Source organism: Mastigoproctus giganteus, chromosome 1 (genome assembly GCF_048544385.1).
Source record: "Mastigoproctus giganteus isolate SK-2022 chromosome 1, ASM4854438v1, whole genome shotgun sequence".
In the NCBI taxonomy this organism is placed as follows: Eukaryota; Metazoa; Arthropoda; class Arachnida; order Uropygi; family Thelyphonidae; genus Mastigoproctus; species Mastigoproctus giganteus.
In genome coordinates this window covers 265172183-265192110 of record NC_143575.1, presented here as the reverse complement: position 1 = coordinate 265192110, position 19928 = coordinate 265172183, and the positions used below count along the sequence as shown (strand labels likewise).

General features: G+C 38.5%; 1 pseudogene across 1 annotated transcript; it reads left to right on the top strand.

Moving 5' to 3' along the window:
• The first annotated feature begins 1042 nt into the window (after window positions 1-1042).
• On the top strand, window positions 1043-8747 carry LOC150091905 (acetylcholinesterase pseudogene; annotated as a pseudogene). The gene is made up of 2 exons (XR_016546757.1): window positions 1043-1086; window positions 7121-8747. The product of XR_016546757.1 is annotated as an acetylcholinesterase pseudogene (transcript).
• The last annotated feature ends 11181 nt before the right edge of the window (window positions 8748-19928 follow it).

Genomic DNA, 19928 nt, shown 5'->3' with positions numbered 1-19928 from the left:
TTTTCTCGTTTGTGAAAGGGTGGACTTTCTCATATGCGAATGAGTGGACTTTATGAATTCTCTAAGATAGGATATTTAGGAGATGAATTCAGTTCTTTCTTGTGAGCATTGCGCTTCAAAATGATCGAAGAGTCCGTAAGTGCATTGAATTATCTTACCAACCTTAGACATAATTTTGAACATGTTTTCCTTGATATGAATCTCTTTAGTGAATTCGCCAGCGTTTTTCCTATCTTGTCCATCAATGACTTCGAAAATCTGTCCTCTTATAATTACTAAAATAAATAATAATTTATAAATAATAATTTCCTTGTAAGTTGTTCAGGGACGTTAACCTGATATCGGTGTGCTTGCGTCACTAAGAGGCCTCAGCTCTTAACTCTGCGTCTCAAACATTCCGGAGGACGTGGATGGAGTTTCCTTCTTGGTGTTGGGGGAAAACTTCCTCCGGGATGTCAGTGTTTTGAATCTTCTGTGCAACAGCGCAAGATTCTTCTCCTTTGTTTGTTCAACCGTTTTACTTTAGATATATGACAAATATGACAGAAGATTCTTCTACACGAAGAGCTGTGGCCTCCAGTTTACTTTTACACAGCGCACAGCTGTTTTGAAGAGAGGAGTTAAGGACAGGGTGAGCAGTATTAAGGGAAAGTGAATAATGCTAAAAATGCGAATAATTCTAAGGGTAAAAAGAGTCCTAATGCTTAAGATATATTCTCCAAAATGCAAAGATTTATAAGGAGTGTTCAACTGACCTCATATTGTACCATACCAGGATGCATACACGACAGGAAGATCACATACCAAAACCTTAATACAACTGGAAGTAGAAATATATGATAAAACTCTACGTTTTGCGAAGGACAAGGTTAGGTAGACTTCAAAACTACGAGCATGCGCACTTTCTTTCAATATCCACCTTTACCTTTTAAATCTGCAATTAAAAACAGGTTTTAGTGGGAGGTAAGCTTAATTTCCTGATCACTTGTCATATATCTGCTTCATCAGATGATATAAAAGCTCATTCCTCTTCTGGCGTCAACGAAGATCGACCGAGTACCATTTTATTGTGTTAGTCAAGCCTTGGTAAGTTTTAAATGTTCAATCCCACTTAGTTTTAACTTTTATAACAAATAATGGAATGAATTCTACCTTTATAGCACAAACTCAGTATGAAAATCTTTGACTTTGGGGATTCCAAAGTTTGTTAATACAGTTATATCAAAATTTATTTATTTATTACTATTTTTAAAATAATACTTCGGTGAAGAAAGTGAAAATATTTATCAATATGTACTGATATCTATTGATTATCTACTGATATATTTATCAGTAGATAATCAATCAAATTAATAATGTTCTCCTCGTTTTGGTTAAACCTCAACCATCCTCTTATCCTCGACCCTGGAGGACCAGGATTGTAACAACTCTTTGTATTGAGCATATCAAGGGTTATTCGAAAGGAAATATTAGTGAACTACGAATGATATTCTCCTGGTTGCACAACGTGGCCGAGTTAGTCGATAACAGGTGACGGTAGCGTGGTTTTTTCTCCCGGAAATAAAGATTTTTTGTCCAGAAAACAGAAAATCGACATCAGAACACACGCCATTTCCAGACAATATGAACGAAGCAATATGGCCTTAGTCGCTGATGCTCCTAAAATCTACTACCGTCCTGGTTAATAGAGTTGGTTTCCATTTTTCTACAGGAGGATTATTTTGGGCTGTTTTCGCTCTATAATTGAGTTAAATCCAACTTGAACACATTTAAGTCTTTGATAATTGTATTAATGACTTTTTCCAAAAAATAAAATCCATGGATCTTTCAATGAATTCCACCACTGGTGTCGCTGAAACCCGAACACGTTTACCTCTGCAGTTTAAAATCAGTTCTACTTCCGTGTGAAGTTTCCGGCTCATCTGTCAAAAGGTGCTTCATTTGATGGCATAGCAACGCCCTCTTCCCTTCTCAGTGAAGGCCGACTACTCAGTTGCCCATGGATGAGAAGACGAAGAAAAAAAAGTACCCACTTTTAGCGGGTGACAAAAAGTGTGTAATTAAAGCCCAAAATTTGGAATCATTATATCGCCACGCATAAGGTTTTTTAAGAAAAATTTAAATTATAATTAATCTTTATTGTACGAAAAAATACCATCACGCCATGCTACCAGGGGTCTCACATGGATATGTGAGAAATACATTTAATGGGACATAATCGTTCATGAAAGTTTGAAATCGGCTTAAAGGTTTTAATCTCATCAGCAGATAGGACAGGATCATACCAATTACAATTACCTCCCTTGCATAATTTGTACTCCTGAATGTTCCAAATAGAAGAGGTTCTTGAGAAAACATCCGTGTTACTCCCCAATTCGGAAAGAATGAATCCGATACCGTCTTTTTCCAATAGAATATATCAAATGAAACACTACAGTAAGATCTTCATGAATTATGTCAAGATATATGCAAGAAAAGTATGCCTCTTGGCATCATTTAAATCTCCCATAGATATCTGGACAGATACCTACAGAAGAAGTGTAACCAGTTTTATTATTCTGGGACTGCTACTTTCCATGTGCATTAAGACATAGCTACCGCTTTTCTGACCATACTTGAAGTCTCTTCAAGCCTTCTTGAATCTCTGCTACTTGGCGCTAATCATTAACCACTCTCTCAGGTCTTCTTCCCATCATCTGTAAATTTTGGCGTAATGAAAGGTGACATTTTTGATCTCATAACATTCTTCTTTCAAAAATAGTGTTACGTTAGGCGTTAAGCGCCATAGTAACTAAGAATGGGAGGGTCGGTATACAATATCTGTAATTGCATGTGCTCGATCACTTTTTTTGCTTTTAAAATGAAAAACCCGAATTTCCGGGAGGAAATGCCATGCAGTCCATGCCCGGGAAAGGTCGTTTCACAGTTGGAACAAATTACAGTCACCAAGTTGACAAAGACGCTCTCGTGGGTTACACAGCCGATAGGAAACGGGTGCTCTTACCAAGAAAGACTTCAATTCTGCAAATTGCAGTGTCTTGACACTAGCCAGCAGCGAGGTGAACTGGTTGAGGCGTTTATGGCTTTGAATGGATTGAGCAAGCGCAATACTGATAGGATTCTTCCTCTTGCTCAGACTACACACATAAGGGGACGCAAATTCAAATTGAGAAAGGATGGTTGCAGTATAGATGTGAGGAAATTTGCCTTTAGCCGTGGGTGGTTGATTTATGGAACAAACTTCTATCTGTTGTTGTGGAAGTTGATAGCTTGAATAAATTCAAGGAAGTAAGACATACTATTGGAGGGGATGAATAGGTGAAATGGGAGGTGTTTGTTTTGACTGATGCTGTATAAGTTTGCTTTCTTGCATCATTTGCCACTACAATTGGCAATGTTAATATGGCTTAAGTTGCTGATGCGTTTAAAAGACTACAACAACCAACCAACCAAACTGACAAAGACTTTCCTTAGAAAGGATTACTCTCGGGCCTCCTGTGCACTGCTTTATTGTGCTAGAGAGGATATCTTCAATTATAACGACAACTTGTAGACTTCTTTTAGTACCACCCAAAAATTATTGATTCAAGGTGTAGTCACTGACTTATTAAACTTTTCTTTGTCAATGAATCCCACAAAATGTACATTATTAATATATTCACTCGAACCCTAACCTTCAAGCCTGGGGTCATTGTTTTTAAGTTTCCAGATTCCAACAGTTTATGAACACATAGGATACGCTGTCGAAGGATATCATGAGAGATGGGACTCTGTACTTCGTCTCGGTAGATTCTGTTCTTGAACAAAGCTAATGTAGTGCCCTGATTAGGGAAAGGACCTCACAGATTGAATTCTGCTCCATTTCCGAATACAAACGTTGACTTATTTGAACTTGCACACTTCTCTTACTGTTACAACGTTGGCATGTCATAACTCTCCCCAATCGACATGTTGATAAAACTCGTACACCTTTTCGTTTTAATGAGTCACATGACCTTCCTTTACCGCTCATTTCTCAATAAAAATTTGAAAAACCTCCAAGGACCATTTGAATGATGTCAAATTTGAAAATTTCAGATTTCTTTAAAATTTTTGAAAATTTGAAAGACCATTTCTCAACATTTGAAAGACCTGCTCTTCCTTGAGTTTCTTTTCTAACAATGAACGACTGAGTCAAAATATAAAACTGAATGAATTTTGTCTCTCACAGCAATAACTTTTTAACTGTAGTTAAAAAGCAGATCATTTTTAACAGTTGAAGAAGGGGGTTGAATCGCATTGGCCCACTTGACTCTGAGTTAACTATTGATGAACCTGCTCAGCTTGCGGACAAATTCAGAAGGTATTTTGCATCTATATCTACATTCACACATGAAGAATTACTTTGGGGGAGGCGATGCCAGAAGTTTATCACACTCAAACGAAGAGCTAAATGCCTAAAAGGAAAGTGGAGGCGAAATTGTTGAAGATGGACGTAAAAAAGGCGCCTGGGGTGGATGGAATCTATCCAGTTATATTAAGGAAGGCAGCAAAGGACGTAAGCAAACCCATAGCCATAACTATGAGAGCATTCCTGGATTCAGAGGTCCTATGGACTGAAGATGTACAATTTATCCCCAATTCATACAGAGGAATCAGATGGCGATGTGAGTATTTTCATATCTGTTAGCTTAAAGACTGTTCCAAGGTAAATAATGGAATTACTGGGCCATCTGGAGAGGCACGCAATTATACTGCAACCACAGCACAGATCTGTCAAGTAGCAGTCTTGTCAAATCAGTCTGATAGGTTACTATGATGCAGTGACCAAGGAACTGGATGCAGAAAATAATTTTGACATCATATACTTGTATTTCAGGAATAATTTTGTGGCATTAAGGGCAAGTTACTGCTATAGATAAAGGGATGGTTAAGTGGAAGGAGACAGAGAGTGGTTATCCATGAGCACTGCTCTTCATGGACTAGTGTTATTAGTGGAATTTCCCAGGGTTCAGTGCTGTACCCGTTTTTGTTTTCCATATTTATCAATGATATTGATGAAGGTATATCAGGCTTAATGTCTAAGTTTGCAGATGATACAAAAGTTCACATGGTGGTTAACCACAGTCATCAGAGTGAGCTATTGCAACAAGATCTAGGAAAATTGGGCCGATGGGCTGATAAATGGCAGGTAAAGTTTATCATTGGCAAATGCAAAGTACTACATAGGGTAGCAGTGCAGGTATGCTGCCAGGACAGCTCATGGGGTTTTGTCAATGATATACAGAAACTTTGCTAGCAAGGATGAAAAAGTGATTTTCCTTTTGTATAAGGCCATTGTTAGGCCGCATCTTGAGTACTGTATACAGGTCTGGAGACCTCACTTTAGAAAGGATGTAAATCTGCTGAAACGAGTGCACAGAAGTGTAACCAGACTGGTGAAGGGAACCAAAGGGTCTTCTTAGCTAAAACGGCTTCAGTTTTGCAAATTGAAGGGTCTCCAGACTAGACACCTGTGTGGAGATTTCAGTGAGGTGTTTAAAGACTTGAATGGATTGAGTAAGCTGAATGGCTGAATATTAATGGCATTCTTCCATTTGCTGAGACTACCCACATGAGGGGGCATAAATTCAAGTTGAGGAAGGATGTTTGCAGGATAATCGTGCGGAAGTTTCATTCAGCCAGCGAGTGATTGATTATTGGAACAGGTTTTCGTCTGTGGTTGGGGAAGTGGATGGGTTGAATAAATTCAAGGAAGAGCTAGGTGGTATGGATAGGTGAGTGGTATAGATGGTATGGATGGGTGGTATAGATGGTATGGATGGGTGAACAGTGTATGGGTTTTTTTTTTTTTTTTTTTTTTTGGCTGATGCTATATAAGCATGCTGAACTTCATAATTTGCCATTACTGCTACTACTACTAATCCTCTCAAAACATTCTTTAATGTAGCATAGTCATTCTTAAAGAAATATGAGAGGGTTCAGGAAAGATTTGTTTTCACCCAGAAGTAGTTGTGATAGAAAGTTGAAACAAACACCATGTATTACACTTTTTCAACATAGTCATCAGACAAACTGACACATTTTTGTCCCCTCTCAATACGTTTCTGCAGGCTAATTTTGTAAAAGTCCTCTGATTTTTCACACCACGACTCGCAAACAACAGCAAAGTGTTTTCTATGAAGAAACTTCAGAGTAGGAAAGAGAAATCCGAGGGTGAAAGGTGGGGGGATGGATATGGAGCATATGACAATTTTTAAGTTTTTCCTGGCACATCGACAACATTTGATATGACATTGTGCCCTTTCCTTCTTCTGCTAAAGGACAGATGTCGAGGAATGATGTTCTCCACAGACCATACACTAATTTGAAGCTCTGAAGCTAGTTTGATAATAATACGGCGATCTTCCAGGATCAGTGTCTCAATTTTTGCAACGCTCTCTTCTATTATAGCAGTTTCTAGGCGTCCTGGGATTTCTTCATCATGCACCGAAGTTTTTCCACATTTGAATGGGTAATAACACTAATCTGAGCAGTCGTCTCCATAAACACTGACTATTTCTTCGCGGGTTGTTTTGGGCCCTTGCAGAAAGAGGAATCAAATCACTGATCTGTTTTACACTTTATCCATTGTGGCACTTCACAAAGAAAAAAAAACATGAATTGCCAGATCGAAACCAAAATTTGTGTGGTTGCTATAGAGATTTTAAGGTATCAAATAAAATAATTTCACCTTTCTATCACAACTACTTCTGGGTGAACACAAATCGTTTTTGAACCCCCCTCGTAGGTTTAAAATATTCTAATGTTAGCTGCGCAAGTGAACAGGCAAATGCCCATTTCTTTGAACTTCCCTGCGAAGTTACTTAATGAATATTTCAAACTTAAAAGCTCCCTGTCTCGAAATAAATGAATACACTACCTCCTTTCTAATCATCTAAGTACGAAATAGTTAAAAAGGAGTTAGGATACTCATTCCCGTCAAGGACAGAAGTAAATCGAAAAACACCACGTGAAATAAATAAATAATATCTATGAACAGTAATCAAGATTTGTACCCTGATACGTAGTATTTATATTGTATTTTTCATTATTATTGAAACAATTCTTTCATTTGACTGCCCATTTTTTTCTTTTCTAGACTGATCACCAAACATCTGCGTACCATCATATCAGTAATTGTACATTGCCTATCAGCCATGATACTCAGTAGTAACTTCCTGATAATTGTAGGCGTTACAACTTGTTTCTGGATCGGTGTCCAAACCAGTCAGGTACCGGATGATCTGCTTGTCTATACTAAAACAGGGCCAGTCCGAGGTAAAAAAGTGGACACACCAACTGGGAAATCGGTGAACGCTTATCTTGGTATACCATATGCCAAACCACCTCTTGGAGAGTATCGCTACCGTGCACCTGAGCCTGCCGACCCATGGACTGATGAGTTGAATGCTACAGAGTTTCCAAACGCTTGCATGCAATTACATTTTATCGACAATAAAGCATTTACATCAAAGAACCCCAGTGAGGATTGTTTATACCTCAATGTCTTTGTTCCAAGGTTTCGACCACCGAAGACTGCAGTTATGATTTACATTTATGGTGGCGCGTTCATAAGTGGATCGACCGATTTGGTTTCCTACAACCCTACAATGTTAGCTTCTGAAGAGGAGGTTATTGTAGTGACAATGAACTACAGGGTTGCATCCTTTGGATTTATGTATACTGGATCTCCCAGAGCACCAGGAAATGTGGCGTTGCTGGACCAGAGGTTGGCTATTCGCTGGGTCAAGGATAATATTGAAGCTTTTAAAGGTGATCCTGATAGCATAACTATATTTGGAGAGAGCGTGGGCGGTGCCGGTGTAACCTTCCATCTGCTTTCACAAGAAAGCTCAAGTCTATTCCAAAGGGCAATCATAGAGAGTGGAATTGCAAATGCTGATTGGGCTACGCGCGATAAATCAGTGGCTATTGATCGAGCTCTAACACTGGCAGAGAAGGTAAAATGTCCCCATGATAGGAATGACCTGGATGCTGTTGTTGAATGCCTAAAAAAGACAGACCCAAATGAAATAGTCAAACAAGAGAATACAATGCAGATGATTTTTAACTTTTCTTTTATTCCTGTGATAGATGGAGATTTCATCACTCAAGATCCAGCAATATTACTGAAGAACAAACAATTCAAGAATACCAGTATTCTTATCGGTACCTGCGCCAATGAAGGTACATTCTTTCTCAATGCAATCCTTCCCAACATTTTCAAAAAGATTGAAAATCTCACCATTACCTACAAAGAATTTGTCGATACCCTCGTTTTATTTGCGCCTTCCGATGACGAGTTAATTAAAAATGCTCTCATTCAGGAATACACAGACTTTGTTGGAGCTGATTACGTTCGCGGTGATGATCAATCAATAGCTGATCATAATTTTGTGTGCCCCACTGTAATTTTCGCTGATAGTTATGCCGATGCAAATAACAGCGTGTATTTCTTTAGGTTTGCTCACCAAGGACCAAATTTAATGGTAGAAAATGCTCCGAAATGGATGGGTGCTTTTCATGGAATGGATGTTGGGTATGTGATGGGTACATATTTGTCTAATTTAGGGATCGGAGGTCCCGAAGATGTGAAGTTGTCACGTGTTACCATGAGATTTTGGGCTAATTTTGCAAGAAGATTTCTTTTATTTCAATATTTATGCACGACTTGTATTTTTTACGTACTTTGTATAAAAATACGTTGTTATTGTACGTGTTTATAATTTATTATGATTTTTTTTATTTAAAAACATTAATAGTGTGATTATTGTATAATTGTCTTTAAAATTCTGTCTTCCAGTAACCCAAATCTGGCACCAGATGGCTTTCCCGAGAACCAGAACTGGCCTCTGTACACAAAGGACAGCAAGCAATTTTTAATCTTCGATAATCCAGATAGCTGTTGCTCTATTGATGAGTTGCCACGTGCTAGGCAGTGTGCCTTCTGGAACCAATATATACCTTATTTGTTAAAAGTAGCAGGTTAGTATAATATATCGTAACATTAAGTGGTATAATATGATATTTTTAAATTTATTAGTAATTGCATAAACACTAAAATCACATTAAAATATTTGTCAAGGATCAGTCGAATCGGACTGACTGGAAAGATAAGAAAATTTCTAAGGTCCCTTTGGAGGCAGGCTAGACCCTTGGTACCTTATAGGTTCAAACAAAAGTATATTTATTTCTTTGGAAGTCTCTTCTTTCCAATCACATCCTGGAACTTGAGCCAGTCCCAGGATATAAGACTATATCCTGGGTGGCTCAATAGGCGACAAATCAGTGGACATGCTTAGTCCACTGATTTGTCTCCTAAACCTAGTAGGGTAGACATGCTTAGTCCACTGATTTGTCTCCTAAACCTAGTAGGGTAGACATGCTTAGTCCACTGATTTGTCTCCTAAACCTAGTAGGGTAGACATGCCCTATTTGTACGTGACAGAGCACTTCAAATAATCTCGGTCACCTACTCGGATTCAGAGCTTTATGAGGCATTACTTGTCACTTTAAAAGTCCACACAGCACTCTTAGATATAGCAGTCGTTTACATTCCACCTGTCCCTAGTCTAGAAATGATAAATAATGTAGTAGACTGGCTTCTCACCAAATTACATGTATCAGCCACCCATATAGTATGTGGAGATTTCAACCTTCCACCACAGCTCAATAACCTACTGGACACCATGTTAAATAAACTACAGCCATGCTCCATCTCTCTTATCAATGATCAACCTACAAGAGGTGAAAATAGACTTGACCTAATTCTGTCTTCTGGTAAATGTATAATTGATGTACCCCCCGAAACGTTCTTTCCATCCGATCATAGCCCAATTGCAATGCTCATAATGCTACCGTATGTGGACTTCAATGTCAAGGAAAAAATTAAGAGCCAGCTTGTCACTTCGCCAGCCTTTCTGGACCCAAATAAATGCTTATTTGCTGCCAGCTGTATCCCGTGGGAATGTCTACTCAAATGTGATGCCTTATTTGCAACAACTCTCTTAACCAGTTGGATCAACTCTATTGCAGAATTTGCGGCTTCCAAAGTAGTAAGGAGGTCATCAAAATCTAAAACCTGGTGGAACTCTAGCTTAACTGCATTGTTTAAACTAAAGCAAAGTCTGCACAGAAAATGGAAACTGTCTAATGACCCACAAAATAGAATTGACTACTCGAGGGCCAGAGCAATATTTAATAGGGAAAAATCTAGAGCAATCAACCGCTACATCAAAGACACACTTGACAGGGTAAAGCTACCTCCTTGCACACATAAAAGTGACACAAATAAGGGGCTGGACAAAGAAGCGTGGATGGACCACATCAGCAGATTCTCCAGCATATATCATGAGTCTCAAGTCAGGCAGTTTGAGTGGGATCAATTAGTTGACAATGAGATGGAGTCTGTTATTATCACTAAAGAAGCACTAATACAGAGTATTAACTCCCTCAGGGCAACTAAGACAGCTGGAGTTGATGGAGTCCCCCACTTCATGGTAAAGTGTCTCAGCCCTTACCTAATTGAACCACTCCAAGCAATTTATAGCTCTATCCTTGCTTGCCGAGTTTTCCCTGAGAACTGGAATAAGTACGCTGTAATTCCAATGCCGAAAATTACAAAGCCTAACCTTGTGGAGCACTACAGGCCAATATCTACTGCATCTACCCTGTTAAAAGTACTAGAGAAAGCTCTTTTGCCAAAGTTGTCGAATCAGATACTGGCTGGGCAGCCTCAACAAATTCATTATTCAATAACTGCAAGATCAACAATTACTAACCTCCTCACAGTTCAAACCGCGATACTAAATGCTTTCCAAGCCAGAAAGGAAATTGCAGTAATTTATGCCGATATAAAAGCAGCCTTCGATAGCCTGGATGTACATGCCTTACTTCATCTGCTCCAACACGCCTTCCAAATAAAAGGAAATTTGCTGAAGTTCCTACAGGCCCTGCTTACTTGTCGGTCCATTTATTACCGCACAGACAGTCAGATCCTCCAACGCCAACTCCATGCAGGAGTTCCACAGGGTGGAGTTTTATCTGGACTCCTCTTTACCGCCATGATGATCCCGTTCTGCAAGGGTAGGGATGATGTATGCACTTATGCAGACGATATTAAGATCCTAACACCCATCCAACCGTCCATGACCAATAGTGAATTGTGTGAACAGATTAATTATAAGCTTCTGAACTTATTCGTGTACTTAGACAAATTTGGCTTGGCCCTAAATCCGCAGAAGACTGTAATTATGGTGTACTCGCTCAAAAAATCCCCTACGCTCGTACACCCGAAACTTAATGGCAAACCTATCCCAGTTGTTGAGACGCATAGAGATCTGGGAGTAACATTTGATACGAAACTTACGTTCAAGTCTCATATTGACCTGATTATAAAGAAAATGAACTACTTACGTTGGGCAACAAAACAGCACCTCTTGCACGTGAAACAGACTGCAACAACCGCACGATATTTAAGAACCACAGTGTATTCGGTCATTTTGTATGGCGCAGAATTGTGGGCGTCAGCCACCCCTACCGACATTAGGAGAATATATGCAAGTGAATTCTGGCTGCTGAAGTGGGCAAACCATAAGCACCATCTCCCTCAACAGTTAAGGACCACGCAGCTCTCTGAACAGCTTAAACTGCAGCGTTTACCAGACATCATTGCCTGGAAACGATTAATAACCGCAATCAAAATGATGACTGGCACGATATCAGCACCATGCTTCTGGCAGCTTTGTGAGTGGCACATCCCGCCATCTGCATTAAGAGGTACAAAATCCTTGAGAATGAAGACCAACAGACTGAAGATGGCCGACAGGTTTATACCCGCTAGTGCGTTAGAATCAATTCAGTGCCTAACACGTATAGGAATTGACCTACTAAGGCTCACAGAAGATCTAAAATATAGAAAACAAACCGCAGTGTGGTTCGCTGAGGTTACTGTTGCCTAGCAGTTGTGTGAATTTCTGTCAAGAACTGTGTGTGTGCAATTGAACAATGTATATCTCTCACAAGATGATCAGTGGATGCGATGTCAAGATGAACTTTTGTATTACAATTGCCAGGACTCTAGACAGAAATGTAGTGAAGAGTAATGCAATTTATATGTCATCTTTTCGTGTATATTTATTGTATATTTGTTGCCCTTTCTTGTATATTTTAGACATTCTTTTATTCACATTTTATGGTAATCCCCTGGCATTTTCTGCCGTGAAGGGAATTTGTCACTTACCAATGTAAACCTATATTTAAATTTGGTACGACAAATAAAGATTTATTTATTTATTTATTTATGCTTAGTCCACTGATTTGTCTCCTAAACCTAGTAGGGTAGACATGCTTTCTTTCGTAGAGGGAAGCATTCAACATTGCAGAGAAACTGTCAGAGAGAATTAATGATATTGATCTGTGTCCAAATAAGGATTATGCAATTGTGGAAGACGCATAATGGGAAAACGAGAGGTACGAGTACAAATTCAATGTAATATCGATCTGTGAGATCACCTTGAGCAAAATTCGATGGTAGAGGACTATCCTAAAGATAGCATAGGTCGTTCACTCTGACAATTAAAACCAGTCCTGGACTATTAAACATTCGATTCCAATTTTCCTCCTGCTATCCCATATCTTGTAAGATATAGGATAGCAGGAAGTTAGAAGGAGTAAGATCCTCTTTCTTCTTGACACTATCTTCCTTTTGGTCTGCCTTTAGGCTTATTACTAATTATTTTTTCTCGGATATCCGTCTCTATAACTTCCCTCTGGCCATCAATATATGTAGTCTTTGTTGAATAAAGGCAGAAAAACCTCTTTGTTCAGAGCACACGGATCCTTTCTTCATTGAAGTTGGATATATCTCTGCAGTAGCAAGATTTTTGTATAGGAAGATTTGCAGGGAATATACAAGATCCAAATATATGATTTTGCAAATTAATCACTCCTTAGTCTTTAAGAACAACCCATCAACACACAGTACTTTGCACTAATAAAATCAAAATCAAATTAAACAGAAAACCACAGTACTTTGAAAGAAAATGTCCAGATAGTCAAAACTATGGTGTAGGATTCATTGACAAACTCTAACTGGCTCCCAATCTTTCCTGATTAAAGCGCGTCCACCCACTATACAAATTTATACTTTGGCTCAATCCTACTGTTCATACAATCTGGCAAGTACTGAACGATCCATATAAATCATTTCGTCATCACACTCTGATGGAGATCTATAGGGATTCTTCAGCATCTGTCGCATTTAAACCAAAATGCTATGTGATCAACTGGTCACAACCAGTTGGTCTCACAACATTAATAATGGCTATTTTCAATTTTAACTGCCATCTGAAAATTAAGAATCCTATTCCCTGAGATGTCACGGATGGTGGTAAACACTAGCTAGTAATCCCAATTCGAGTGTTTATCTCCATCTATATGTCGATGTCAGTGCTAAGAAAATATCTCAATCTGAATTAAGAGGTCACTTTCACAAAATGGGGGATGAGCAGCATACTTGAAGAGATGTGAGATAACTGGTAATTAAACTTATACTTATTGTAGTATGGTGGTATTGTAGTATGGTGGTTTCGATCTGAATGGACTTACGGTAGAACAAAGAACTGCTCCTATTTCAGCTTTTTGTTACTTTTTGGAACTGTTTGGAACTCCTGAGACCGATTAACTCAACCATGTTGGGAAAAAGGCCCATCAAAATTCCTCACGTCTTCAATGGGACTCGAACTCAGGTATTTTCCACCCAGTGTGAGTAGGATGGCGACTCTTCCAACTATGTTACCCACGAGGACCAATTTCCATACGATTCGAATATTTCTCTGGTTGGGTCTGATAAAGATGATAGTTATCAGGGGTCTTCCCAGACACTAAAAACTATTCTTTCCAGTAATTCACTGCTTTTACAGTATTAAAGATATTAATACAAAATTAACTCAGATAGCTTAGCCCTGTTACAATATAGGTTTATTGATTTTTTATGCATTTATTTTTCAGACAAGTTGAAATCTTGTGAAGGTTGATGCTGCAGTAACTGAAAATTGAAGAACTCTACCTCACAGTATTACGTTATTGAAGATATTTGATTATTTTGTTTTTCTTTATGAGAATTTTAATTGCTTTACAAAGCATCAATTTAAAAGTTTAAAATCACAATAAAAGGTTAATATTTTTAAAAAAATGTTCTTTGCTTACTGTGTTTTTTCGAATCATTGAATGTCTGATTCATTACGTGTGGTTTCTCAGGCCATGAGTTGTTGGGCAAGACGTCAAATGATTATATAAGAGCATAACTTGGATAGGACCCACAGTAGTTCCAGGCTGGAGCTATCATTAATATGCAATTGAATTAATGAAAAGCCAAAACTAAATCCACCATCTAAGATCTCAACTTATAACTCAAAATAGCATTTTATTTCTTCTGGATTAAATTAATTAAGCCGATATTTGGAGTAAATACCCTACAATATTTGAATATGATTTTAATCATATCAGTACATTCATATTTAAAAAGCTCTGCTATCACAATGTTGAGGTAGTAAGCCTTGAGTTCTACTCCAGGAGCTTGTTTTAAAGCTTCCGTTCACAGGTGTCATAATCCTCTGCAAAGAAAAAAACAAAAACTATTTTCAGGACCAGCGAAAACAGAGTTGAATTGAGAAAAGTTTAGTTAATCTACATATTAATCTAGCATAATCTAGCATGGCTCTTTGGATCAAATTAAAGAATCCTTATATAGATTAATTAAATGACTGAAGTGTTATTAATTGTGTAACTTTTAAAAATACCAACCACTCCATCGTAAAAGATCAGGAATGTATTTGCTCCAATAAACACATTTCCTCTCCCGATACCCATGACCTTTAATGCCAGATGGGCTGTCAGTGATCAGGTAACTCTTATCGTTTGTGGTGTAAAGAGGCCATTCGTCAAGTACTTCTGAACCATCAGGAGACACGTTTGGATTCCTAAGAATAACGCAAAAAGAAACATTTCATTCACGAAATATCAATGAAAAATGTTTTAAAAAGTCATTATCTATCAATTTAATGAAGGAATAAACAAAAAATTAATGATTGTAGCTTACCCTGTTCTGGCAAAATTGGCCCACCATCTCATCATCCTACGGGAAACTTGAATTTGTACAGGAAGTGATTTATTAAGGAAGGGTTCAGCTAAGTACAATCCCAAAACATAGCCGGTCTCTGCACCATGTACAACTCCCATCCATTTTGACAGATTGTAAGTATATAGTTTTGGTTGCACAAACGCGAATTGATAGAGATATACATCATTACCTGCTTCGCTAAATACTCTGGCCAGTTCATTAGTTGGACAGACAAAGTAGAAATCTGATACTATCTGATCTGCACTACTTACGTAATCAAAGTCCAACCAATCGGTATACTCGTAGGTAATAGATTCCTTGATCAAGTCGTCCTTGTATGGAGAAAATGTATTCAAAGAAAGCCGAAAATCTTCTTCGGTGATACTAAGATTGTCAACTTGCTTGAAGATATTTGGAAGGTACATTAATAGCTGAACTGTTGATTCATTCATGGTGGTACCAAGGAGGATACTTGTGTTTTGAAAATTCATCTTTTCCGCAGATATTTTTGGTTCTTCTTCAATGAAAATTCCATCTGTCACTGGGAAAAATGGGAAATCCAAAAATTCGAACACAGTGAAGTCCATTTTAATTAAATCTTTAGCATCTTTCTCTATGAGGCAGTTCAGGACAGCATCGAGTTGTTTACGATCATGTGGACAGTTGAGTTTTTCCGCCAGTTTCAGACCACGATCAATGCCCTTTTCTTTGCTCTGTGTTCCCCAAGTTGATGTCCCAATCCCACTCTGCATAATTGCTCGACTGAACAAATTTCTACTAAGGGGAGACAATAAGTGAAAACTGACACTTGCAGAGCCTGCGCTCACTCCAAAAAGGGTTATCCTGTCAACGTCACCACCAAATTTAACGATATTCTCTCGAACCCAGCGAATTGCTAATAACTGATCATATAATCCTGCATTTCCAGGTGCCCCTGGTATTCCCAAGTAAAGAAACCCTAACGATGAAACCCTGTAATTCATGGAAACCACAATCACTTTTTCTTCTGACGACAGAATCATGGGATCATTATGGAACATATCTGTTGATCCGGACATAAACCCTCCTCCGTAGAACCAAACCATCACAGCCAACTTTTCGATTTTGGGTCTAGGAACCCAAATATTTAATTTCAAACAATCTTCGCTTGGATTCTTGGCAACCATAAAATCTTCCATTCCTTCTGGCGTACTGTCATTTGACTCAAATACCAATTGCATGCAGGCATTTGGTTTTTCGGTGGCATCTAACACATCCAACCACGGATCAGCAGGCTCTGGTGGACGGAAACGAAGATTTCCAATTGGGGGACGGCCATAGGGTATACCCAAGAAAGCATCTACTAATTTTCCTTCCGGTGTCGATAGAGTTTTTCCTTTGACGGGCCCTTTAGTAGTGTTTATGATCACGCCATCTGGAGATGATTTAGTAGTATCCTGAGAAAAAGTTACTGCTAATATTATAGACCCTGTAATAACATGGAAGCAATTAACGTTTGCGGATTTCATATTTATCTTATTTGGCAGCCTATGAAGATTCTGAAAATAAAGGAAAATAAATATATTTAGATAATATTATCAAATTTATTACTTTTTGTTAAAATTTTTCAGAGTTTATACCGATTGGGAGTTGAAATTAAGATACACAGCTCTACAAAATTAACAGAACAAAATGTTTTCCATGAATATTTTATTGTGAACCAATAGAAATCGATCTACACATTACAGAGCTACATATTATGCAAATTTTTCATAAATGATGTGGTCACAGGTTGGGAATAATTCATTCCCATCTTTTGGCTTGCTTACTAGGATAGCCACATCTCCAGTACTCAAGGATGGCAAGTCATTGTCATTTAGATAATACGTTGAGATGGTGGGCAGTTGGACGATTTGCAACCGGCCAATCGCAGGCAGAGGTGGCATGTTGGCTTAATGTGTCACGCAGTGTCGTCTTGATGTCGTTTCAAGAACCATTACAAGAAGAGTTGGCCAAGGTCGCCCGAGGACTACGTCAACCAGAACAGACCGCTACTTGGCTCTAACAAGAAGACGGAATTCTACGATGTCCTGTCGTCAACTGTCCCTTGAGGTCAGTGCAGCAGCCACAGGTGAAAAGTTTTCCAACCGGACTGCAGAAGGCTCAATTCAAGTGGACTCTACATAAGGAAGCTAATGGTTTGCATACAATTAACCCAAATCCACCGCAGAACTCGTCCAAACTGGTGCCACGAATATGTGACTTGGAACTCTGACAAATGGAGTCAGTACAGTTATGTTCTCTGATTTGTCCCGTCTTAGCCTACTAACAGATTCTAGACGTTATTTCATTTGGAGATAACGAAGAATGCGGTACCATCCCTCGAACATTAGAAAGGGACACTTATGGTGGAGGCAGTGTTCTCTTGTGGGGTACCACAAGAGAACACTGCGTTAGGGGTACGGTTGGCACAGATTTTCTTTTCATGCAAGTCAAAGCCGCTGCACATAGAGCTCAAGTGGTGGAGGAATATCTTGAAACTGAAGATATCCAATGATTGCCGTGGAGAACACGATCACCAGACTTAAATCCAATCGAACATGTGTGGGAGGCCCTTGGGCGTCGCATTATACGCCGAGAGCCAACTCCTCGGTCACTTTGTGAACTAGGGTGTGAGCTGGTGGAAGAATGGGAATTGTTGCCAAAGAATCTAATAGACGCTCTTATATCAAGCATGTTTCACTGCTGTCAGGTCTTTATCCGTTGGAGGAAATTATACGCCCTACTGATATCATGTGACCATCTTTTCGAGAATCTTGTGTCGACTTCTGAAATGTAACCTTTTTGTTAATTCTTATACAACCCATACAAATGTCCCTCATACCTGTCCGAAGTTTCTCACTGTCTCCTCATTTCATCGTTATTCCAAGGTACACCACCATACCAAACTTTGTTCTGCTTCATCGCAAACTGCACGAGTTACACCACGTTTTCTACGTGTTCTTTTAATTTTGTCGAGCAGTATATATATATTTTAAAATCCACATCCCATTTAAAAATTATTATCATTTTTATATACAAAATCAGCCAGTTTACAAAAAATACTACAAATGTCCAAGTTGTATTTATTAACTCAAGTAATTTTTTAAATCCGTAGTGATGTTAAAAAAACTTTGTCGATAGCCAATTTTTTTCTTACTAGAATTTTTTTATTGAAAGGACATGCGCGATTTTCCTGATTAAATCTCCATTTTTTGTTAGTGGAATTAAATTCGAAAATGGCAGATATGATAAAAAGTTATTTAAACTTACCTTGAGCTTCCATAAAGGAACTTTCTCCTAACGTAATTTTCGAAAGAATTGCCAGTCACAGTTGACAGTTGGCCGTGTGCCAACATAAACCGGTGTACTTCTGTAACGTTTCTATTTAAAAGTTCCTATCTAGTGACATACAGAGAGAGTTTTATCTTAGACAGCTCTATCTAATGATTATATTTCGTAACAGATCAAAGAGAACGAAGGAGGCAATGTTTGTGATAACACGATAGTCGTGTTGGAGTGATTTTCCGACGTAGTCCTTTAAAACACCAGCAGGCTTATTCAGAAAATTAAATGAAACCTTGAACAACAGTGAATATTATCCACCAGGGTGAATCACCTGTACTTTTCTACAGCCTAAATACTCAAGCTAACCTGATGATTTTGTGGTGTCAGTATCGTTGAGATTCATCTCACATTCATATGTGACGAATCTCAAATATGGTAATGTAATCTAATGTGGCCTACACATCTACATTGTGGTCAAATATTGCTGAAAGTAAGTGGATATAGCTTATTTGATTCAGTACTTAGCTGAATTCTCTGGCGCACCAAATCTACCTGGGAATTTTTCAACCTGGAGTTATCAAAAACTGATATGTTGCATCATAGTTGCGCAATCGATATTTGTACAACTATGATGGATATGTGTTCCGATGAGTATATGATAAAAACTAAGATTTTACACAAGCCACGCTAGGACCCGAGGAGAATCGGACCTTAGACTAGCTGGACTGATCTATAAGGAGTATATGGTAGTCCAGTTACGATGTTTGAGTGCCCACATTCTGGAGTAAACACACACACACACACACACACACACTAGAGGTCTTCTCGCATAAATGTCTATGTCTGTGTAGACAATTTGGGATGGTTTTGACTAACACTCGTATCTCTTTTGCTGCTCGAAAGCATCCGATTAACATCCCTGAGCCGTATCTGCACGAACGGTGAGGGTTTCTTGGAACTGATTCTACAATATCTGCTGATGACTGTGATACACCAATGAAACGGTCTCACACCTTAATTTTCATGTTTACAGCGTGTATTTGTTGGAGAACTTGGTGAGTTACATCCTTGGGAACATGTGTTTTCATTATGGTGGACTATTCAGTACATTATTGTTTGGTTGTTCTAGGGTTTAGTCCCATTAGCAACTTAGGTACCACAGTTGGTATAATCACCGTCCTCCCCACACCGGCTGAAAAGACTTGAGTTCGAATCCAGTCAATGACGCTTACTAGTGGCTTACCAGAAAAGGACAGAAATTCATTGATCAGTTCTGCAGAAAGTGTCCCCATGAGTAATGATATTACAACAAATCGTGTTGAAAAAAATTCCGATTTTATATTTAGAGAATTATTACTAAAAGTTGAAAATTGGATATTGTTTCCTTTGGCATTGGTCGAATCGATTGCTGTTTCCTCCATATTGCAATTCATGTTTTTATAAATACAATACGATGGTAATTGAGAAGAAGAATTTTTGA